The sequence below is a fragment of the Schistocerca americana genome, chromosome X (genome assembly GCF_021461395.2).
Source record: "Schistocerca americana isolate TAMUIC-IGC-003095 chromosome X, iqSchAmer2.1, whole genome shotgun sequence".
In the NCBI taxonomy this organism is placed as follows: Eukaryota; Metazoa; Arthropoda; class Insecta; order Orthoptera; family Acrididae; genus Schistocerca; species Schistocerca americana.
In genome coordinates this window covers 504,763,578-504,788,767 of record NC_060130.1, presented here as the reverse complement: position 1 = coordinate 504,788,767, position 25,190 = coordinate 504,763,578, and the positions used below count along the sequence as shown (strand labels likewise).

Genomic DNA, 25,190 nt, shown 5'->3' with positions numbered 1-25,190 from the left:
GGGCGGGGGCGCATAAAATCAACTTTTCTTCATTCTGGACTGTCATCAGCAAAACAAACAGTGAAATTAGGTACAGATCCAGTTGTCTCAATGTTAACAAAAATTAATATTACTCTTTAGTTATTAATGAACAGTTGGCAGTTTCAGTTTTTTATAAAGGAGTATCCACGAATAACTTCTAGAACAGATATGAGTTTCCTAGAAAAATAAATTATTTTCATGATATTGAAAGTATACTGATATCTGTTAAAAAGAGTGCATCTCCAGATTATGAAGATAAGAGCATCTATTAGAGATAAAAGTTCTCATGATAGAGGCTTTTTTCAGTTTGTGAAATCTCAACTGCAACTTGTGAGAAGCAGGCACAGACTAAGGTACAAACCAAAAGATTTCTTGTTTTTTTCCCCTCTTTTACAAATTATTTCTCCAGCTGTCTATTGGTTCATGAGGGAATCCGGAAACCTGGTAATGCCCCATTAAAGCACAATAAGGAGACTTTGTTCTGCACTTAATGTTGGTCTTGAATTAGAAAAACTTCACAGCAATTTCTTATTTTACATTGAGAGTAAAGTTCCTCTTTTGCAGTCCCAGGATATGTTTGTAACTTTAATGGTTGATGAGATCCATATTAAGCAGTATCATGATTATAAACATGGTTATGTTATTGGAAGTGCTTTTGATTCTCTAGAGTTAGCTACTAGTGCACACACATTTATGATAAGTAGTATTGTATCTCCACTCATATGTTGTACACATTTTGCCTGTTCAGGCTATAACTGCTGAAACATTGCACAAACTTTTGAAGAAGGTAGTCCTTGGCTTGAAAGTGCTTGCAGTTGTATGTAATAATAATTGTGTAAACAGGAAGGCTATGACATATTTCTCAAACAAGCCCAAGCTGAGTATTCTGCATCCACGCCCTGCCCAAGGCCCCTCTTTTTTGTAATTGATTCTGTGCACTTATTGAAGTGTGTCAAAAATAATTGGCTTAACCAGAAAACTGATTGGTATACTTTCAAATTTCCTCCATTTGATGGAAATTTAGATTCACTTTTGGAAGCTTCATTCTCAGATGTATGGACTCTGTACAGTTTTGAATTTGACAAATTATTGAAATATGGTTATGGGTTGTCACTGAAAGCACTATCCATCTTCCCTAGAAAAGCAAAATGTGAAATTAGCAGTCCAAATTTTCAATGATTGCATTGTGGAAGCATTAAAGACATTGGGTCCATGTAATAATTTGAACAGAGGTACAGCACAGTTCATCAAGAAAATTTTGAATGTTAAGACTCCTCACAAAGGCGTATTGAAGAGGGATCAAATGCAGGAACCTTTGACTAATTCAGATACAAATGAGCGGTACATGATATTAAATATTTTTTTAGCTTGGTTAGATAAGTGGGAAGAGTTGGCAAAATGTATATGAATCTCTACAAAAGAAACATTATTTGCTCTGAAGGTGTCTACACATTCTATTATTGAGATCACAAATTACTGTGTGGATGAATTTTCTTTAAAATACGTTTTGCCTGGAAAATTTCAAACTGACCTTCGTGAGGACAGGTTTGGAAAGTACAGGCTCGGAGCAGCACAATACCATGTGTAAATCAGGCATATTTTTGCAGTGGAGAAAAAACTGATTTTCTATAATTTTAAGGATTTCTTTAAAATCTGGAATAGGTGGACCAATCAAAGTAATTCATTTTGATGGTTTAGAACCATGGATGGAATACTATGCAGAACATACACCATTTTCACACAATTTTGCTTCTCTCTGTGTAATGGTCTCTGACATTACTGGAATTAGCAGGCTACTGTGCATACACAGTCACAAGAAAATTGAAGTGTGATGTTTGCAAGGAGAGTTTGGTTTTTCAAACAGTCATGTATTATGGGGAGGTCTTTCAGCTTATAAGAAACTTAGATCAAGGAGGTTTGGGGCCTGATCACCTTAGAAGTTAAGTCCAATAGTGCTCAGAGCCATCAAGGAGGTTTACTCTATCCATGCCCATTTGCTGTTAATGCTGTCATATAACAGTTATATCGCTATTTCTAAGCTCCTTAGACCTGAAAACGAAAAACAATTCCTGTGCAAGCGAAACCAAAGGCTACAGGCTATCAGTCTGATACTACATAATTTGTCTTGAAATGTGGAGCAGTTTGATTTATGTGGCAGCCATATAACTGAAAACATTCTCAAAATGATTATATGCATTACAACAAATTCATTGTTGGGAAACTAATGCAATAAAAAATTAACAGAGTATATCTAGTCAAAAGGTGGGGAAGCGAAAGCTGAAAACACTAAAAAAAGAGAGAGTTCTCTTGCATAATGTTCCAGAACCAGTGCTCTGTTGTCAGAGATGACAGACAGCTACAGCTGCTATAAAGTTAGCTGTGATGAGCATGGATTTGGGGGAGGAAGGGGGTTTCTTATTGGTTTTCTTGTAATGCTGTGTTTCATAAGTAATTCTCTGTGTGTTTATTGCTATTTTACTTATTCACTCATTGATACATCATGTTTCATAGATCTTTTTGGTCTTCTGTGGATAGATATAATCAGATTTGGTTTTCATGGGCTGGAAGAACTCTTTAAATGCATAAGTTACTGCCATTTCTAATAATCCAGGCTGCCATCTACTGTTGACCGAGCTGTTTGAAAATTTGTACTTATTTATAACACTTTTTGTTAATACAAACAATGTTAGGAAACTTCTTTTTGCATAAAGTTCATAACCAGTAATCTGTTGTCAGAGATCACAGACAGCTACAGCTGCTTGAAAGCTTGCTATGATTATAATGGATTGAGAGGTTGGGATGATGGTTTCTAAGTGCTTTTCTTGTGTTTCTGTGTCTTATACTTAATTTTCTTTGTGCTTTTTGTTATTATACTTATTCACTCATTGACACATCATGTTTAGTAAATCTTAATTTGCCAAACAAGTCAAGACATACATTAACAGAAAGATGGAGCCACTGTATGCTATTCTTGTAAACTACACAAATAACAAAAATAATGACAGAAGAAAGTAGTAGTTGTGAAGAAAAAAAAAGCCAAAACACCTGCTTTTGTGATATCTCATATCCAGTTGCTATTTGTGTCTACTAAGTTTTTGTCAATCATTTATGTAACCTTTCACATTATCATTCATCTATTCATTGGCACAATGACAAACTACTTAAGATGAGCATTAGTGTAAACTAGAAGCTACAAATCTGAGTCCAAATATTCTGATAAAATATGGGACAGCTAGTACAGTATCCTTTTAGGTTGTTGTGAGTAACTAAGTGCCTTGTATCTGCCAGTAACATCTTAGGCTTTTTAATGAAAGTATGCTACAAATTTTTTCTCTGCTTCCACTTTAATTATTTCTGGGTTATTTTAAAGGTAAACTGGATTCATAGCATTTTTTGTGATAAATTTCTCATTTGCTGTGTGTCCTTGGCAAACTTCTTCCCATTGTTGATATAAGCAATTCTCTCTGGATGGTGAGAATGAGTCACCAAACAAGCCATTTAATACAGAGTTCACATGTGTTTCATGGAAAACAGATTTAGAAATGAATTATCGATCACTGTTGGACTCTGTCCTCATTTCTTAGTTGGGAATACTACTGTGGGGAAGAAACCAAATTCATGCAGTTGTGCAATGAATCACTACTTTCAGCAGAGTCAGCACTGTCCTCATGAAATTAATATTGAATATGCACTTACAGAGACTTCCTGGTTACTTTTACTAAGTATTATTAGTACTCTAATTGTCTGGTGAAGTTTTTAAAAAAATTAAATGGAGGGTCTCTAAACTGTCAGGTGCAAAGTAACTTAATTGAAGTACTCAATAATGACAGTGGCCTGCAATTTTTTTCCACTTTCTATGTAAGCTATATAATCACCTCACCTTTCTTTATATTATATCTATGATAATGTGATGCTATTATTCCTTTTGGATTCTTTGTTCAATTTCTATGACTTTCAGATGATGTACAAATCAGTTACCTATTGTTATATGAGAAGCCTATCTTTCTTATGTATCACGCTTATGTTTGGTGAAAAAGTCCAAATACGTTTCATTAAGGTGTTTGACAAAGTCAGAGTAAGCACAGTTTTATTTCAATGTAGTGTGAATTGTATTTTGTGCACAACTTACTTCAACTAGCAGTGAGCCTAACAATGAAATGTGTGTCAAGTTTTCCATATAACTTGCCTACATTGTGTGCTCATATCTGAATCTGACATTCCCACTTCCAGTACCAGTGTATATTTTGGGTGAGTTAAATTGTGTTTGATGTATGTCGAGTAATTTTCAACCAGGTGTGTGTTTCTAGTAATCAAGAAATAAAATACTTTGTCTTCATTTTAATTATGTTCTGATGCAAGGAAATAACTTTGCTTCTACAGCGAGAGAAACATCTGAGTATCTTGTACTGTATTTCTACATGTGTGTTATGTATCTGTCAGAATTTTTATGATGGTTTACTGATTCATACTGCATACAACTTTTCTGTTTTTAAGAATAAATTTCTGTTCACTCTGTGGCTGGAAAATGTTTAGTATTCCTTTTCATTCCTACCAGAATGAGCTTCCAGCACTTTTATTTGAAAGAGCTAAAGAATCATTTTGTTCAGTTTCACCAATATGGCTGTTCGGAAATAATTTCGAATTTAAATAAATTACCTTAGAAATTTGCTTTAATGAATGCAGTGTTCTACAGATTAAGCAGTATGGAAAGCAGAATTTCGAGGTAAGTGTACTATGATTAAATTAATAGCACTCTGTGACACGAACTTCAGTCGAGGATATAGGCGAAACAATCTTTTCATGTTTAAGGTCCCTACAGTTCTGGAGAAACAGGGAAATAAAATATTTTTCATATTTTTGATTTATTAAACATTATGTCAAGAGGTGCTCCATTCCACCGAATGATTTGAGTTTCGTGAGAGTTCAGTAAATTTTGAAGTGGAGAGGAAAATTTACGAAAATAACCAGGGAAACAAATTATTATACTCTGTAGGAGCTCCATCTGCTTTATTTAAAACCTAAAAAGTCTGCTTGTTGTTGCATATTACAACTTTTTTACTGCAAGAAAACTTAGTTCTTTAGACAGAATTAAAAATTACAAGTTGTCTTCAAGCCTAGAAATGGGCATTTAAGGTAAATCGTCAAAACAATTTTACATGCTCATATAATATAGGGCAGTTTTGTTCAGTTACTTTATGCAATGATATAAATACCCATACTTTCTTTACAAGGCTATGTAGAAGAGGAACGCTGCTACATAGCGGTCATCAGTATGTGACGTCACAAGTGTGCGCGCAGGCCTGTAGTCCAGGTGGTGTAGTTCCAGGTAGAAAATCCAATTATGTGACCTCCCGCGTCACCACAGAAAAAGCTTGCCGCTGCCGTGTGCCGCTGTCTGGCAAGAACCAGCCTGTACGTCCTCTCCTAATAGATCACGATGAATTAATCTGTGAAGATAAGAAATATGGGTTAAAAAGAATCATTTTGTAACGTAGTGCTTTTTTATGAAAACGTCACACTGTTGTACACAATTTCGTCAAAGACGTCCTTCCTGTCGCCAGCCCGTTACGCCCCGGGAAGGAATACATGTACGCCAACTTTATGTAGTGTTATTCATGTCAAAGTGAGTGAAAGTTCAAAATCTTAAACGTGGCTGCGGGTCAGCAACTGTATGAATCTTATGAGGTTGAAAAAAATCAGCCAACCTGTTGCAAAACAAGGGTTTATTAGCCCTTACCTAAGTTTTGATATTTCTATAAATATCTTCTTCAGAAGAAGTGGGTCTTGTTACATCACATGGTGGTACATTACATTATCTGAAGCCGAGCAGCTCTTGTCACATATAAAACTGACATAAAAACAAGAATTATCACATGCCATGGCTTTAGATAGCACCCCTATTATATTTAGCGTACTTCAGAATAAATGCCCACTGGCAGAATATCTTGTCAACATAGAATTATATAAAATTGTAACAGGAGTCACAGAATAAAATATTTGGATAATTTAAGTGTACATCCTGCCAAATAAAAAGGCCAATAAAAAAAAATTTTGTAACTGGTTATATATTTTCCTAGGGCCCACTCCTTCTGGGGAAGATATTTTTAGAAATATCGAAACCTAGGTTAAGGGCTAATAAACTTTTGTTTTTCAACTGGTTGACTGGTTTCTTCAACCTCTTCAGATTTATACAGTTACTGATTTGCAGCCATGTTTAAGATTTTGAAATATGTGCTTGCCCAGGTATCAAAGACTCTCACCAAATATATGGACATTTAATTTTAAATTCTTGAAAACTAGTATGGACATTGATTTTAATAAGCAATGTAAAAAGTTTAACTTGATGCCAGACTATGTGAAAGCTTTCACTAACATTAAGCAGTGTGAGAAAACGCCTTCAGTGTAGAAGAAATTAGTGCAACAAGTTTTAGCTGACTGAACAGTAGAGCTGTACAAGAAGAAAGGTAGGCTGAATGGAGAAGCTTAAGATTTATATCTGGTTTTAACTAAAGCTTAAAAAAAAATACATTGCAAATTGTTGTTACATGGAAAGATATCAACGATCCATTGTATAATCTTAAATGTGAAATTGAAATTAGACACGAAAAGAAATTGACAAAAATTAAGAACAAGACATCGATAAATAATGATAACGTTACAGTAAATAACATAGCATCATTTTTTTGAAAGAGCATTAAGTAAAACTCAAATTAAGGTTCCGGAGGAAGAAGGCCTAATTTTATATTTAAAAAAAGGTTTAAAGTACAATGTAGACAATCGGCTTAGTGACTCTACAGTAATAGATAATTTTATGGTTGAACATAACTGGTCTAGACAGTGCTACAGTACATAAGACCCAACAAGTTAGGATAGCTCATGTATGTAACATCATCCTAGAAAAAGAAATCGCAGGCAAGTATGAGTAGCATTTGCACTAAAGAATCAAAAGTGATTCATAACATTAATTGTAAATTGAAAATTATGAACCTGTAATAAATAAGACTGATAAAGGTAATACAGTTGTCGTTGCCTATAAAATGAGTATGTAGACAAAACGGTACAAATTTTTGAGGAAAATTATATCACCGAAATTAGTACAGATCCCATCGTTACCCTGTAGAAACAAATTCGGAACTGTTTAAATAATACAGGAAAGTTGTTCGGGAAATTTCAGAAAAAAATGGTTAGTGGCACGAATTCAAAGCGTCCCATTTTAAGAAACCAACTCAAGCTTCACGGGAATCAGTATCCGATGCACCCGATCGTAAATAGCATAGGGAGTGTGCACCACAAGTTAGCTAGACATTTATACGGCAAACTCAAGAAATCTTTTACTTTTCACAGTAATTTTTCCGTTAAAAATGAGCAAGAACTGATTAGTAAAATAAAAACATTCAAATGCACACTTAATACTAGATTGTTGTCCTTTGATATTACAAGTCTTTACACGAATATTCCGATTGACGTGACACGCGAAATCTTTGAAAAGAACCTATACTGCATAAAATGTTAACTCAGATGCAAATTACAGAACTGATGATGTTAAAGGTAGTGCTCAAACACAATTATTTTACTTTTAACGGTAAACTGTATGTTCAGTCCTTTGGCCTTGCGATGGGTAGTCCCTTAGTTGGCATCCTAACTGACATTTTCATTAACTCCCTTGAAGATTGTTTTAAAGAAGCCAAGTCAGAATTAATGAGTAAAATGCGATTTTATGAGCGTTATGTAGACAACTAAAGTTTTTTTATTTGATGGAACTGGCCAAGAACTATATTATTTAACACCTTCAACGGCTTCCACGAGAAAATTAAACTGACGAAAGAAATTCAAAATGAGAACGGTGACCCACATTTTCTCGATCTAAAATAACGCACATAGGACAGCAGTGCCACTTTTGATATTCATCGAGGGACAACATACTCTGATAATATTATTCCTTCAGATTCTTCCCACCCACAGGCTCATAAAGATACGTTTTTCCATTCAGCAATAAATCGTGCTTTAACAATACCACTTTCCACATACGATTTTCAGAACGAAATTAATTTTATTAAGACTATTGCTAGCAATAAAGGTTATAAACAAGACGTAGTCGACCAGATACCTAGAAACAAAAGGGCAAATAAAAACTGTTCAACACTAGGTGACAACAAACCGAAGAGCAACGAGCAGGGAAATAGTGAGATCATTTCGATACTAGTTCTAGGTATTGTGTCCTACAGGACTGGCCGTCTTCTGACGAGAAAATACGGTGGTAAAGTCACCTTCTCTGCTAACAACAGTTTGAAGAAAAATTTAGTACATACATTAAAAACTGAAAAATATCATTCCACAAATTCAGGCGTCTATGAGATCATCAGCAAAGATTTCCCTAGCTATTACATAGGGCAGACCGTTAGAGCTATTACAGCCAAATATAAGGAGAGCCTGTTTGGTACGAAACGGGGAAATGTGTATAATTTTTCATTTGCTGCACGTTCACTTATTTCAGGGGGAGGGAGTAGAAGGAACCGCAGTTTTACGTAAGGAAATAAAAGGCTTTTATTGGATTAGAAGAACTTGAAATTTATAAACATCTTGCTAAGTGAGACAGTAACATTTTGAACGATCAGTTACATCTCGCGAGTAAGCTCTTCATGGATTTAAACTGCTGCTCACTGTCACATAACCCGTGTTTAACCATCTCCAATTTTCCTTATCGTTGAAGCTTCCATAGTGTTAAGCGGAAGTTTTTTTTCTTTTGGTAACGTCGTTTTAGCTTATATTTGCTCTTCTTTCCCCATGCATTTGTAAGAGCGGTTCTTTGTACATAGAATTCTAGCTTCTGTACGCTGAATTTATCTGCAGTATCACTATGTCAGCATATGTATGGGTAATTTTATACATTATGCATGCCAGCAAATCTATTACATTTTTGGTAGCCTTTTAGAGGAAATTTCATTCTTACTTTAATGTGAAATGCTGTTATTTAATAAAGGCAAGGCGCAGTTCTTACGCACATGCATTTAGCACTCTCGGCAGCCCAATTATTCGTGGTCGCTTGAGCCTGTATATTCGAACAGTTGGCCTTTACCTCTGACGTGATGTATACTTAACGTATGAAAAAATTATCTTGTGGCTCCTGTTATAATTTTATATTGACAAGAGCCTCTGGCAATGGGCATTTATTCTAAAGTACGCTAAATGTTATGTGGCTGCTATCTAAAGCCATGACATGTGATTACTTTTTTATGTCAGTTTTACGTATGACAAGAGCCGCTCAGCGTCAGCTAATCTAATGTACACCATGTGCTGTAATATGTGAGCATGTTTACCTCACAAATATTTTTCTATTATTAATATTTTCTTATGTCTTTAAAAATAATTTTTGTAACCAGTTATATACATTTTTAGGGCCTAAACCTTCTGAAAAAGATATTTTTAAAAATATCGAAACTTAGGTCAAGAGCTAACAAACCTTTGTTTGGTAACTGGCTGACTAATTTTTTAACCTCTTGAGTGAAAGCTTTCTACATGTTTGTGAATTGTGAAACTGAGTTGGGACTTCGGTACCAGCCCAGTATTCATCTAGTGGGATGTGGAAATACGCTTAAAAACCACATCCAGGCTGGCCAGCACACCAGCCCACATCGTTAATCCGCCAGCCTATTCCATTCAGGGCCAGCACTCTTCCCATCCACGAAGCGGAGCTTCAACAAGCACAGCTATCTGGATAGGTTCGTTCTCTGTATAATGTTAATTGACACAGTAAGTGTACGATGTAACAGAGTTGTTTCCCGAGTCTAGTACAATTATTTAATTGATTGTCATTTTGCTCGTTTGCATCTACTCAGGAGCCAAGTCAGTTTATGCATCATGTCTTCAGCAAGTTTCAGGAAGTATACTACACTAAAGAAAGGAAAGAAAATTAGATCAAGATGATCATAGACTGTGCATAAGCTTGGACTGTTGCAGTGATGGGGAAGGAAACCGGTCGATCCCTTTCAAAAGAACCATCCTGGAATTTGCCTGGAGTAGTTTAGGGACACCACAGAAAACCTAAATCTCAATGCCCAGACGTGAATTTGAACCGCCATCCTCCCGAATGCCAGTTCAGTATATTAGCCATGGTATACTACACTAGGTGATCAACTCTTGCTCACACATTTTAAGGCTGAGCATAACATAGTTGCTTACCCGCGATTTTTGTGCTTGTGAAATACACATTGTTTCCAATCATGTACACACTTCCTGTATTGCCCATTGTCGATGTCTGTACGCTGTTGAAAATATCTTGATAAGCACAGGAGCGAAACAAACTTATTTCATCGATAGTGAACTTCATTCAGTTATTACGTAACATGATGAACTAAATGCGATATTCAAAACATTAAACTGGCAACTGCTTGGGAAGGTATCAGCTACAACAATTTTTATTAGTAAACACAGGTTATTTTGAACTAAAATAGGAATCTTGGACAATTTAGAAAGCAACAGCAAAATTTAAACTGGTACATTAAGACTCACAGTGTTTAAACAACTGAAAGACAGGCGTAAAATAAACGTATGATTTAATAGCATAAAGAAGTGGTGTTATCCACCATCGCTGGAGATTTCATGCGCTAAATGAAGAGAGCTCTGCGTTGTTATGTTTACAGCTGTTTTAGATATGTTTAGTCAAACGCACCTGCTGCAAATATGTCATCTGCATTGGACCTTTAGCAGCGAAGCTGGAACTATCATCTAAACCCATGTAATCTAAGCCATTGACTAATAATTAATATAGCCTCTGTAGACTGTTTTGCAACAATACATAAACAGCCATTTGCTTCAGAAGCCTATTTCAACTACTGAATTTTCAATTTAATTTTTTCATCTCATGTTAGCAGTTTCTGTGACGTGTGTCGATGTGAAATAAGAGTACTACGTAACTTGAAATTACGGATAAAAGTAAGTAAATTATGGCAAAATACACTGCAAAAGGCGAAATTCTAGAAGAATGAGAAACATTTTAGCTGATATTAAAAACTCAGTAATGTAAAAAACAACTCATGGTTTCACATGTATTTATACTAATATTTCACTGGTGGTTTCGTAGCCTAAATCAAAGTTAACTCTAAGAATAAATAAACATACAGTTCAAAAATTCAGTAACAAATATAATTTTTACAACTGATGTCGCTGCTTTGGCAAAACCAACTACAGTGCAGTCTTCTTCACATCAGGGTCTGACAGTTTCTTCGCACCCTTCTTTCTGTGAAGGTTTCTTTTTTGTAGAAAAAAATATACCATTGAGGTTCAATTTTTTTGCTTCTGTATTCTTCACTACAAAATTCACAGGAGAAAGAATTTTTTGCAATGCTTGCAGTTCTTGATTAGTTTGAAATGAATCTGCAATTGTTAAATTTTCAACAGCGAGCATTTTTTCTGTTTGGAAATTAGTTTTGTGTTTTGACATACTACAGGACACACCATGTGCTTTAATTTTCTCCCTCTAAGTTTTTCTTGTTTAAGTGAGAAGACTTTTGGATCAGATGCACCACTGGTTTTCATGGGACTGACAAACAAGATGTTCCAAGCAAAATCTGCATCACTACAGGTGAAACTGAAAGTTTGTAAGCAAACACTACTTTTAATCACTCTAAGGTTACAGCTACAGTGACGCTTCTGCACTGCAAAAATATACAGTTCAGTTCACTTCTCTGACTTCACATTCCATTTACTACTATTTGCCTTGCAGGTGGAATCTTCAGACAGCTTCAGAGATAACTTATGCCTCAGTCTTAAAAAGTCAAGTTAGTTTGCAACAATACATCTGTGAAGAACACAATCTGTCATGTAACTTATCCCTCAAGGATTTCATCAAAGTATGAATGCCTTTACCCACTCTCTCAGTCTTTTGACTTCAAATTTTTTGTAAATTTTCCAGAACATATTTGCCTTTATGACACCATGCAGTCTGTAAAAATGAGCCCATCTGGGGGTTCTAGAATAAACTTTTCAACATATTTTGAAAAATTTTGTATCTGGTCAGTGGCATAAAGTCCATCCAGAAAATTTTTTTTGTCACGATTCTCAACAAAAAACGCCCTCTCACATATTCAAACTTTCATTTTTATACAAACCTCAACTTTTATGTCTTTTTATTTTACCTTATTTAAATTTTGTCTCCAAGCACGATGTCAGCTACTGAGGAACTCGTAAGGATCAAGGGAGATGGTAGGGAGGAGGGTGGTTGGGAGCTGGCAGCTGCTAGGAGGATAGGAAGAACGAGAACGTGATCTGACAGTTTTATCATCAACACCAAAAACAGGTATCTACCACTGCCAGAGTTACGTAGAGAAGAGCCTCAGGTAGAATGAGGAGCAGGAAATATGCAGCACACTTCAATTGAGGACAAGAAACCTAGGAATGAACTAAGTGTTAGGAAGAAGAAAGTGCTGCTGCTAGGTAGTAGCCATGGGCGAGGTGTAGGCCCTCAATTACAGCAAAGTTTAGGGGCAGTGTACCAGGCCCCAGTATCTTCAAGCTAAATGCATGGCTAAGTCATGTGATAGAGGACCTAGGGTCATTATGTAAGGACTTTACAAAAGAGCTCCATGTGGTGGTAGTGGGTGAGGTAGGAAACAGTTTGGACAGGGAAGGAGCATATGAAATAGACGGTGACCTGGACAAGATAGTTTCCCTGACTCATGGCACAAATGTACACTTTGTTGAGCTGTTCTGGCGTGAAGATCGACCACACCTTGATGGTGCTGTGAGGCAAATCAGTGTAGGGTTAGCAATGGCTTTGAGGGCAACCAACTTTGCTCATGTTTCTCCGGCGCCCGTTGGGACTATCAACAGATTGGGTTTCACTAGGCATGGCCTACACCTGAACAGGACTGGGAAGGGAAGATTGGTACAGCTGATTCATGAAAGTATAGGGGGTGGATCTTGGGCCACGCATGGTCAAATACCCGTTATGGGTAGGAAAATAAATCTTTTTTTTTAGGATAAATCTAGACAACAAGTTCCCCTGCCTAAAGAGTATCGCCAGCAGTTTAAAAAATACTGAAACAATCACTCACTAGAGAGATTTTAAGACTCCAAATATCACACACACCAGGTGTCACATAGAAAAACAAACCATTGGAAAGAGTAACATGGGGCATTTCACAGACTTAACAACTTGCACAGGCAGTACGCTAACTGCGGCTCCTGGCTTAGCTGGGAGACATACACGCCCATCCGCTACGGGGTCTCGAAGCTACCTGCTCGGTTGTTACAACCGCTAATCTTACCTGCGTGCACAAAACACCTAGGAGATCCACTTATGCGCGTAGGTTGCGAGGTCTCCAGACAGGCAGTAGACTATACGGACAATCCGACCTGCTCAGTCTGAAAGCTGCCACTAGATGACAGTTGGAGTAAGTAGCAGAGTCCAAACATACTCCCACTCTAAAAAGAGTTCTCATTTTACAAATAACCATAATTTTAACAAACATCAAAACCAAAACAAGGAAAACAATAAAAATATGACTAGGCACAATATCAATGCACATAAAACATTAATACACTAATATCTGGGATGCCCACACCCCCAAAACACGACTGTCACATTGCATGTGAAACACTATGGGTACTAACATGTAGGACACAAAACAAAGTATTAATATCATACTGCATAAAAACATGAAAATCAGTAGTAACAGCAGTTAGTCCACAAGAAACATCCACAGCTTCCCAAGCTGATCTTATGAATTACGAGGTTGTTCCAGTAAATGGAAATTTGCCAGTGGCCCTGCATCATATACCACTACACAGATCTGAGGGAACACTTAATTGATATACTGCTTAGGCAGGGGACACAATTTTTCTATAGGCATCTTAATCTGCCCATTAGCAGTTTTTTCCATCACCACACACACACACACACACACACACACACACACACACACACTCACTTATCAGGACCGGGGAATGACACCCAGCCCCCACACCAAAGGAGGCAAGTTATCCTCCTTGACCAGCACATGATCGCCAATCTGGGGTTGCCATGCTGCTTCCAATGTCCATTGTCTGCATTGCTGCAGATCATGTATGTATTCTGTGGACCACCTCTTCCAAAAGAACTGATGCAACTGCTGTACAAGTTGCCATCTGCGCAACCTGTTAGCAGGGATCTCAAGGACAGAAGGTTTAGGATGAGCACAAAGGGGCTGTCCAATTAGGAAATGATCACGAGTGAGAGCAGCAGGAGAATCTAGGTCATCAGAGATAAGACAATGGCCTCGAACTCAAGCATGCTTCTATCTGGATTAACACAGTAGTCAGTTCTTCAAACGTCAGTATGGCATTTTTGATGATGTGTTTGAGATGCGACTTCATTCATTTGATTCCTGCCTCCCAGAGTCCACCAAAGTGAGGGGCACAAGGTGGAGTGAACCTCCAACTTATTCCCTCTGAGGTCGAAAAATTCACCACACCTTCAACAGTAGCATCATTAGAGAAAAAAGTTTAAGCTCATTGTCTGCACCTACAAATGTGGTGCCATTGTCACTGTACATGTGAGAAGGTTTCCCCTTTTTGCAATGAATCTCCTGAGGGCAGCCAAAAATAAACTTGCTACCAAGTCACTAACTAATTCTAAGTCGATGGCCTTGGCTGCCATGCGAAATGAATAAAGCAATATAATAAGCCTTGGTGGTAACTTTACTCCGTCTTCCACCGTGCTTTACAGCAATAGGGCCTGCATACTCTACTCCACAGTGCTGGAATGGATGAGACTAGTTTACTCTAGCTGCACGTAGCCATGAGTTGAACTGCTGTCTTGGACTTAAGCCTAAAGCATTTTAAACATTTCCTGGTAACTCCTTTGACTGTGTTACGCCCATTTCGGATAAAAAGACCTCATACATAACATAGCCAATAAAAGTTGTGACCCAGTGTGCAACAGATTTTCATGTTCATCTATTATGAGAATTTTTGTCAAATGATGATTAGGCGGTACAATAATAGGATGACGCTTATCATATGGTACACCAGCATTCATTAATCTCCCTCCCACTTGTAAAATACCTTAGGCATCAACAAATGGGTGCAAATCCCTTAATTTGCTATTATGTGGTATAGGGGAACTGGCCTTCAACAAAGCGATCTCATTACCATATTCACTACGTTGAGCTGCGTCAAATGCCCTTTTGATAGTGTTGTGGCATTCATGTGGAGCGAGTGGGCCAGATATCCTGTCTGAGTGCTGAAGCCTAGTGTTATTAGCAAACCTCAGTGCATAGACCAAAACTCTTAAGTTTTTTTGAATGACTAGTATTTACACAGCAGTTCCTCATCAAGTTTCATGACTGACGCCAAGGATACTTGTGCACACCTTCTGTTGGGCGCATCTTCTACACTAAGTGGATTGCAGGTGTTGCAGTCGAGGTCGCAAGTGGATAGCCATGACAGGCCAGACCACCACTGAACAAGTGAACTCAAGGCAATTGGATTAATACCACTTGGTAAGTGGTCAGCAGGATTATCCGCTGATTTGACATGTCTCCAGTTGGTAACTGAACTCAGTTCCTGGATTTCAGAGACTCTGTTGGCAACAAAGATTTTCCAGTGGCAAGTACTACGCTGCAGCCAACAGAACTATTGTGGAGTCCATCCACAAATGGATGTCGCCACTATCTATTATGTCTAAGGCATTGGTTACCTTGTGAATGAGTTGAGGAAGAAGCAGAGCACCACATAATTCTAGTCATGGAAGAGACCGTTGTTTTACAGGAGCAACCCGAGATTTGGCTGCAGCCAATGAGACCAACACACTGTTGTTGGGAAGAACACATCTGACATACACACATGCACCATATGCCAACTGTGAAGAATCACAAAAACCATGAATTTGATATACTGGGGGGCAAGGAATGATCTTCCTGTTAATCAAAATACCATTTAGGGAAGGCAGTTGCACACAAACAAGATTCCATTCATCAGTGAGGTCGGATGGAAGAATTTCATCCCAATCAAGGCTTAGTTGCCACAAGCGCTGCAAGAACAATTTACATCTTATGACTGCTGGACCTAGAAGCCCCAGCGGGTCGTAGATTGATGCTGTTGTAGGCAGAATGTGTCAGAGGCAGGCTGCCATAATATCACTCACGTTTTTATGGCTTGTTCACCAGTAAGATGACAATGCAAAGATGTTTCTCTGTCCTGCACAGGATTTTTTTCCACGACCTTGATACTATTTGAACACCATTTCTTCAGTGTGGCCGACTGTAGGTAAGGCCAACAAAGCCTTAGCATGTGTGGTTGCAATATTTTTGGGTTATTATACCTCTGTGTAATAAGTCCCCAGGCTATCGATAGGTTTCCTGCCGTGGCAGGTATGTGTTTCACATCACAAAGACGAATTAAGGTAATTAAGTTTTTGAACATCATCAATCGAATTGTTATTAATAATGAGATTCAAAAATGTATCCTTGTATGATGACCACTTAAGGTAGTTACCTTCAAAATTTGGCAAGTTAATAGTGGGTAGTTTCAAAGAACTGACACTGCCTGACGGATTCGAGCCCAAAGGCTGCGAAAGCTGGGTGAACCTCTTCACTGAACCCTTGATAGTGGATTCAACAAAGTCCCACGAATCCTCGAATTCTGCCCTATCCTTACTATGATCTTCCGATTCGTCTTCAGTTGCCAGCCGTGTCTGAGACGACTGAAAATCAGTCTGAATCCGAGTCAATGACTTAATTTTGATTCCAACATTTCGATGCTGGCACTGTCTGCAGACTGCACAAAGCTCGCTAAACGCGCGAGAGCGCCCTTTGCTAAACATCTCTGCGTAACTAATTTTGTTTTCTCTGAGGGCTCCATTTTAGGACCGGGAAGATGATAGCAGGAAGCCAACAGTTGCACTTAGCAGGTTGCAGCGGCAATACGAGGCAGTACGGACTGGAACAGCAGAGGTGTCACGGGCACGGACAGCTGGCAGGCATTGCCGTCTCCGACGGCGCGAAGTTTCGGCGGGAGCAGGACGTGACGTCACCGATGATGCTGGCACCGACGCGTTTCTGTGCTTCTCGCGTTTGAATTAGAGACTCATTAAACGTTCACAAATATGTTTCCGACCACCGTTGTTAAGGCTGTTATTGTCGTAGTCCCGAACTGATAAAGTGCGCAGGTCACACGTGGTTTTTTAAAAGTTCACAAATACCGGAAAATAAATCCGCGCGAACGTAAATTCCGCGTGATCACTGTATTCGGCCCGGAAGACCAAAAAATGTAAGCGCGAGCTCTTCCTCCCGTGGTGGCATATTGGAGTGTGAGTGTATAGTGCGAGAGTGTATAGTGCGAGAAGACTCACTGCCCTTTTGTTTCCACTCACACGAACTGGACGGAACAAGTTGTCTGGTATAAGTGTTTATTAGAATAAACTTTACAACTTGCACAGGCAGCGCGCCAGCTGCGGCTCCTGGCTTAGCTGGGAGACCTACACGCCCGTCCGCTACGGGATCTCGAAGCTACCTGCTCGGCCGTTACAACCGCTAATCTTACCTGCGCGCACAAAGGACCTGGGAGATCCACTTCTGCACGTAGGTTGCTACAAGTTCGTTTGAGGCGCGCACAAAGGACCTGGGAGATCCACTTCTGCGCATAGGTTGCAAGAGGTTCGCTTGAGCAGTTACCAGACAGCGCCAGACAACAGGCCGTACTGCGCATGCGCAGCTACGATGACGTAAGCAGCCCGTGCTTGGTGCTTGCTCTGCTCATACGCTTTTCTGTGTGGAACATATCTCACCCAGATAAAGGACGCTAATAAGGAAGCAGTTCTTGGCATAATATCATTTCAAAATTAGACTCCACAGCTCAAAGTACCATAACATTTTGCTATGGGGTGACTTTAACAGTCTTTTTAATTCGTACTCTGCAATATTATTGTGTAACATTATGTGTAGCATTACCAATCAGGTTTACATCTACAGAGCACTGCAAAAAGCTAGTAGGATGGAATACAAATTTCTTGCAAAATAAATAAATAAATGAAAGTTTCTTGTGTAGCTTACACCAGAATAAAGGACCATAAATTTCATGACTATTTCAAAATGCGTAAAAATTAACAAAGAAACTGTACAACTGACAGTTTATACTCTACTCTAGGAATAAATATAAACCCATGTGGGGAGTTAAAACGATAAAACACGGTATGCTGCCAGTCTACAATTTAGCATAGAATGGCAATCTATAAATTTAAGATGAAAACACAAATTAAGAAATAACTTCAGGCCTAGAAGAAGTACTAGACAAGTGCCTTGTGATCGAAAAACACCGTTTCACAGAAGACAGATTTGTAGAATTCTGCTCCAGCTGTCAATATATTTGAAACAAAGTATTTAGTTCAAAACTAGTGACCAAATTTGCCTACTGGTCAGCTTCAAGTCAATGTTTACATATGTTCCTACGTATATAGCATTAAGAGATCTCAGAGTGACATAAAAGGAACAGAACATCAGAGACTACTCCAGCAGCGCCGGAGATTCATAAACCATACTAAAATGCTTCATTCCGCTCTAATTGCACATTTATATGTTCAGATGCACTCTGAAGTACCTGATATTAAGCTTTTCTATGACCAGTCTCAGGACTGAAGACCACAACAACAACATGTGGTTTTCGTGATACCGATTTTCTTGGAGGTCCAGTACTGTATTCTCATGTTTGGTTCTTTATTATAGTATGTCATTCGTCACAGAAAATGAAAATTTGGACTTGAAATAGAACGAAGTCGAAAGTAACCAATAGTGAGGAACGAAACACTTCGTTTCAAATAAACTAACTGCCTCAGCGGAAAAAAAATTAATAGAAGCAAATTTTTCAACAAAATAGACAGAAATAGCTTCATTAAAACATTAATGGTTGATTGCTAATAACGTGGAAATAATATAAAATCAGAAAATTGAAACTACTAACTTATTTTGGTCTTTCATGATTATGAGAATGTATATTAATTCACTTGATGGCTCCCGGCCACAGAAATCTGTTTTGTTTTCATTTGACATGAGAGCCATAAACGAAGAGACCAGCAATATCACGAAAAATATACACGGGTCACGTGGAGGACACCCCCCCCCCCCCCCCCCCCCCCCCCGTTAACTATAAGTCAGCTTGCTCTGCGCATGCACGAATCTGGCAGCTTGGGCGCGCCGGAAAAAATTTTCCGGGTAGCATCTGGCTACTTGCTGCTACTGCTCATACGGCAAACAGCCAGGCTTCAAGTAGCCAGATGTGGGAGGAAGGCACTGCTCATTCGCGAATTCAGCTCTGCGCATGCGCACGAGCCCGCTGGCAATTGTTCAAACAAACCTAAGGTCTCCCGACAGGGAGCAGACTATACTGGACAATCTGACCAGCCCAGTTTGAAAGCTGCCACTAGATGACGGTTGGCGTGAATAGCAGAGTCCAAACAACAATCCTCCATTAAAACATGCAATCAATAAAAAATAAAATACAACTATTACAAGCTGAGCTCCAATCTTTGAACTGCATGGTAGTTTGTGTTACTGAGCAATGGTGTAGACACACAGAAATCCAACGTGTAGTATTATGTATGAAAGGGCAGACTCTTACTGCAGAAATGCTTCAAGGGGTATGGAATCATGCATTTATATTAGAAAAGGAACACAGTTCAGTTAGGACATGACCTCAGCACAGTAAGTGAAGACAAACACTTTGAAATATCAGCGATTTAATTAGCCAAGAAATCAATCATTCTGTGTGTGTGTATAGATCTCACAGTAGTAGTGTGGATACGCTTTTCAATAAATTAACAGAAGTTCTAGATAAAGTCTCAAGTACAAAGGTCAACATAATTCTGTGTGGGGACATTAACATCAATACTAATATCATAAATGAATCCAGCAGCACTCAAATATCCTTCAAAGTTTTGGCATGTCCCTTTTGGTCAATAGTGCAACAAAGGTTACCACAATGACTGCATCAGGAATTGAGCATATGGCCACAAATATGTACAGGGCAAATTGTCATGTAGCTGTAAACGATTTTGGCCTATCAGACCATCTCTGTCAAATAACAAGAGCAAAATAAGGCATCGAATCGTTCCCTAAACTACAAGCCTACAAACGACATCTATCAGAAATCACAATAAAATATTTTTCAGTAGAGCTAGCAAAACGAAACTGGCATCAAGTGTTCAAGGAAACCAACGTGAAAATGAAATTCTCTAAATTCTCCAAATTATTTAAACTGAACCTCGTAAAGGCATTTCCAAAAGCATGCATGCCTGTATCAACATCTCACAAAAACAGATGGATAACAGCAGGTATTAAGAAGTCCTCCCAAACACTTAAGTAATTCAGTTCCATGACAAAGGGTCACAATGATCCAGAATCCTTAAATTTCTATCATAGATCAAAAAGAACTATAGGAAGGTGCTGATTGCTGCAAAAAGTGATTTAATGAAAAAATATATTATGCAGAGAATAAAAGCAAAGTAGTCTGGGATGTTATAAAAAAAGGAAACAGGGAGTGGCAAACAAATGCAGAATAACATACTGCTAAGGGTGGTGGACAAGGTAATAAATGAGCCACAACACTTTTCAAACTATAAAAACGAGCATTTTTCAAGTATTGCAGAGAAGTTACAGCAAAGATTCCCCAAAACAAATGTACCATCTGTAAATAATGTTGCACTAAATACAATGATGTTACTTCCAACCACAAAGAATAAAGTCAATAAAACTGTTCAAAAACTAAAAAATTAAAAGTCAGTAGACTTAGATGAAGTATCAGTGTGTGTACTGAAACAATGCATAGAGATTATACAAGGCCCTTTAACAAATACAATAAATGAATCCTCTAACTTCAGGGACATTTCCAGAGCAGTTAAATCAGGCAATAGTTGTACCTTTGCGTAAGAAAGGTAATGCAGAAGACATAGAAAATTACCAGCCCATTTCCCTGCTGTCACCATTCTCAAAGAAAAGACAAATTAATGAATTATCTGAATAAATACAATCTAAGCAAATCACAGTTTGGTTTCTGAAGTGGCAAAAATAATGAGTCAGCCACAATAGAATTAACGAAAGTTGTACTTCATGCTCTTGCCGAAGATGAGTGTGTCACAGGCATATTTTTGGATCTTCCTAATGCCTTTGATACAGTCGACTACAAGATTGTATTAAATAAATTAGAAGCATTAAGAATAAGACAGGTAGCTAATGACCGGTTTAGATCATACCTAGCAGATAGGGTACATAGAGTAGAGGTAACACATACTTCAAATAATTCTAAACACTTACTAAAACACTTATCAGAACCAAAATACATTAATATAGGGGTTCCACAAGGCACCATATTAGGACCAATACTATACCTGATATACATGAATGACTTTCCGAGTAGTGTTACTCATGTTGAAAAAATTCTCTTAGCTGATGAAAGCAATATTATAGTCACTGAGATAACAAGAGAACTCCTTGCTGAGAAAGGAAATGAAATTCAAGGAAGTTTATGATTCGTCAATAAGCTATAAAGTGACATTGTCCATAAAGAAAACTAAGCCAAGCATTTCAGTTTGAAGAGGAAAAATGACAATGTTAAATTAAATTTAGATGGCACCTCTATAGACTGTAAGAAACGCAAAATTTCTAGAAATGAATATTGTGTCTGAGCTGAAGTTGTGTGAACACACAAAGGTACTTGCAAACAGAATGTCATCAGCATGTTATGCCCTTAGTATCCTATTATCAGTGTGTAACTTTCAGTGTCTTTTAGTTACATACTGTTCATATGTACATTCAGTTCTTAGCTATGGCATTCTTTTTGGGGGAAATTCACAAAATATGAGCACAATTGTGTAACTCCAGAAAAGATCTGTAAGAATAATAACTAAAAATACTAGTCGAGCTCACTGTAAAGATCTGTTCAAAACACTGGGAATTTTAACTGTTCAATGTGAATACATTTTCCAGTCAATTGTACACATCAAAAATAACATTGGTAATTACTGCACAAACAGTTCTGCCCATGACCATGGAACAACAGCTAGACTCAATTTACATTTACCAAGAAATAATAAACATTGAAGTCAAAACAGCATTTTCTACCAAGGAATACTTAGATAAAAGGGTGTAGGTGTTTGATAAAAGCAAGTTATACAAATAAATCGTAATAGTGATTATAAAACACCCAACATTCCACGTAACATCTTCACACTATTTTTTTCCTTTTTTTTCTTTTCTAGAAAATCTTACCCCCAAGCTATGCATAGCACAATACTAACACCTCTTCCTCTTTCTGAGCTCAACATCTCACTCATTGTAAAGGGATGCCAATTTAGTTTTTCACGATAGCAAATGGGAAGTTGCTGCACAGAAAATGACCTAGAGATAACCAATGTGTGTGTGTTTTTGCGTTTGTAATGAGTGAAGTGTTATGAAACAATGTGTGTATAGTGTGTGCAGTGACTGATAGTGAGATATGAGTGAACCGTGTGGCACTACATTATTGAATAAGTTATTTATAAAAAAAAAGTATTGCCTACTAGGAGTAAATCTAATGATTGTCTCAACTAGAAGTCTGTAAATGTAGGTGCATACGAATTGGCTTATTTTAAATTGGTCTAAACTTGTAAATACTTTTACATGTACTATATCCTTGTAAAAAGCGATATAGGTTGAATAAAGCTGCTGCTGCTGCTTCTACTACTACTACTACTACTACTACTACGATGAAGTTTATTATTTGTGGTGTATGATTGCAATGAGAGCCAAACATTGTAAAGACCTTCTGCCATGTCAGATCTAAACAGTTTGGTATTTAACTCAGAATATAGGGAGGAAATTATTGTCTCATAGCACAGGTCTGTAATTATTGTACCAGTTCAGTTCGAATCTACATGAAAGCACCTCACAACTGTACCCCATTTTCGCTTTAAGCTTACGTTTTGACAGACTCAAATACTCCGTGATTTAAGACATTCAGCCCACATTCTTCACACAGTTCATCTTGCGTGAAAGTAAAAGGAAATTTACTTGGAAAATAATCCTACTCACATCGCAACTCGCAATTTTTGTCCCGCAACTTCTGTTACAAATGTAGATAGCGCCTGTGTAGGCAGTTGTGACGTCGCTCTCATCCAAAGCTGTTCGTTCGTCTGCGGTATTACACAGCATAAGAATGCAGATACCCCACAGAAGCCTCCATAGCTCAGTTGGCAGAGCATTGGTCTTGTAAACCAAGTGTCGGGAGTTCGAGTCTCTCTGGGGGCACAAATTTTTACGTCTTTTTTCATCCGCCATGAACATTGGCGTGCAGTAGCATGAATCGCCGTTGGTCCGTGGCTTTTCTGAACAGCGATTTTGTGCCGAGTCGAAGTACTGGGCTACGTCTCTCACCAATCTTTGAAGTATAGAGTGCAGAATGTTGTATTTGTGGTTGCGAATTATATGACCATTCGTGACTATCTGGCAATCGTATCCTTCACATACCTTGATACGCTTACATTTCAAATGTCTCCAGATTCTTACCTAATGTCCTACATAGAGTAGGATAATGAACACGCAACGCCGGAGTAATTGAGTGCGAAGCGTAATACTGATGTCCCAGTTACTGAGAACTTTCCTAAAAAGAACTTCCGGCTTCAGTTCTGCACCAAATTTCTTGAGAGAAGTTCCAAACGTCGTCGATTTCACACCCCAAATATTTATATTATCATTACGAAGTGTAAGAGTGCCCTGAATTTCATCTCCATTTCTGCTGATAACCATTTTATCTCCTAGACTTTTAAACGTATCATCATAGTACTGCTCTCCTCAGTAACAGTGTTTAGTAGTAGTTGCAGATCTTCCAGCCTGCTTGCAAGTAAGACAGTGTCATCAGTATGTCTGATGTGACAAATTTAGACAGCGCTTGTGTAGGCAGTTGTGATGTTACGCCCACCCAAAGCAGTTCGTTGTTCTGGGCTATTACACAGCTTAAGATTGTTGATTTTTCGCAGAAGCCTCTATAGCTCAGTTGGCAGAGCATTGGTCTTGTAAACCAAGTGTCGGGAGTTCGAGTCTCTCTGGGGGCATACATTTTTTGTCTTTTTTCATCCTCCATGAACATTGGCGTGCAGCAGCATGAATCGCTGTTGGTCCGTGGCTTTTCTGAACAGTGATTCTGTGCTGAGTCGAACTACTGGACTACGACTCCCATCGATCTGTCTTTGAAGTATTAAGTGCAGAATGTTGTATTTGTTGTTGCGCATTGTATGACCATTCTGGCCATGATATCTTCACATACTTTGATATGCTTAAATTTCAAATGCCTCCAGATTCTTACCTAATGTTGAGGTACGTGTTGATGACTCAACTCCATTGAGTACGATAATGAACACGCAATGCCGAAGTTATCGAGTGCGAAGTGAGAAATGAGAAGAGAGAACTTTTCTGGAAAGAAAAAATTTCTTGAGAGAAGTCCCAATTGTCGTTGATTTCATTACGAAGTGTACGAGTGCCCCGAATTTCATTTCCATTTCTGCTGACACCAATTTTATCTTCTTGACTTTTAACCGTAACATCATAGTACTGCTCTCCTCAGTAACAGTGTTTAGTAGTAGTTGCAGACCTTCCAGCCTGCTTCCAAGTAAGAGAGTGTCATCAGCATGTCTAATGTTGCTACAAATTTACACAGCGCTTGGGTAGGCAGTTTTGACGCCGCGCTCATCCAAAGCAGTTCGTTGTTCTGTGGTATTACACAGCGTAAGAATGTTTGTATTTGTAGACGCCTCTATAGCTCAGTTGGCAGAGCATTGGTCTTGTAAACCAAGTGTCGGGAGTTCGAGTCTCTCTGGGGGCATACATTTTTTGTCTTTTTTCATCTACGTCCAGTAGCATGAATCGTCGTTGGTAACCTGCACTCCTTGATACATGGTAATCTCTTGTTTGGTGAAAGAGTGTGTTTTAGCCTAGGTGTAAAAAGTTTATATATATTCATCTGATGCATCACAGATTAGGGGATACACATGGATAACATTCAGCAGAATGGGTTTCACATTGAATTGCAAGAAAATGACCCTAGCGGACAGACGTGCGAATTTCTTGACTGTTGCATTGACAGCCGGGTGTGCTTTGAACTCCACTCCAACGGAATAGTGTGACTCGTTGTTGCCTGCATGTACTTGATAACGAATAACGTTACATTTT

The 25,190-nt window shown here is 38.3% G+C and overlaps 3 non-coding genes across 3 annotated transcripts; all 3 read left to right on the top strand.

The window, feature by feature from the left end:
- The first annotated feature begins 23,200 nt into the window (after positions 1 to 23,200).
- On the top strand, positions 23,201 to 23,273 carry Trnat-ugu. The gene has a single exon. It is a non-coding gene; the product is annotated as a tRNA-Thr (tRNA).
- Positions 23,274 to 24,003: 730 nt separating this feature from the next.
- Trnat-ugu lies at positions 24,004 to 24,076 on the top strand. The gene has a single exon. It is a non-coding gene; the product is annotated as a tRNA-Thr (tRNA).
- A 694-nt stretch (positions 24,077 to 24,770) lies between these two features.
- Positions 24,771 to 24,843, top strand: Trnat-ugu. Its single transcript has one exon. It is a non-coding gene; the product is annotated as a tRNA-Thr (tRNA).
- The last annotated feature ends 347 nt before the right edge of the window (positions 24,844 to 25,190 follow it).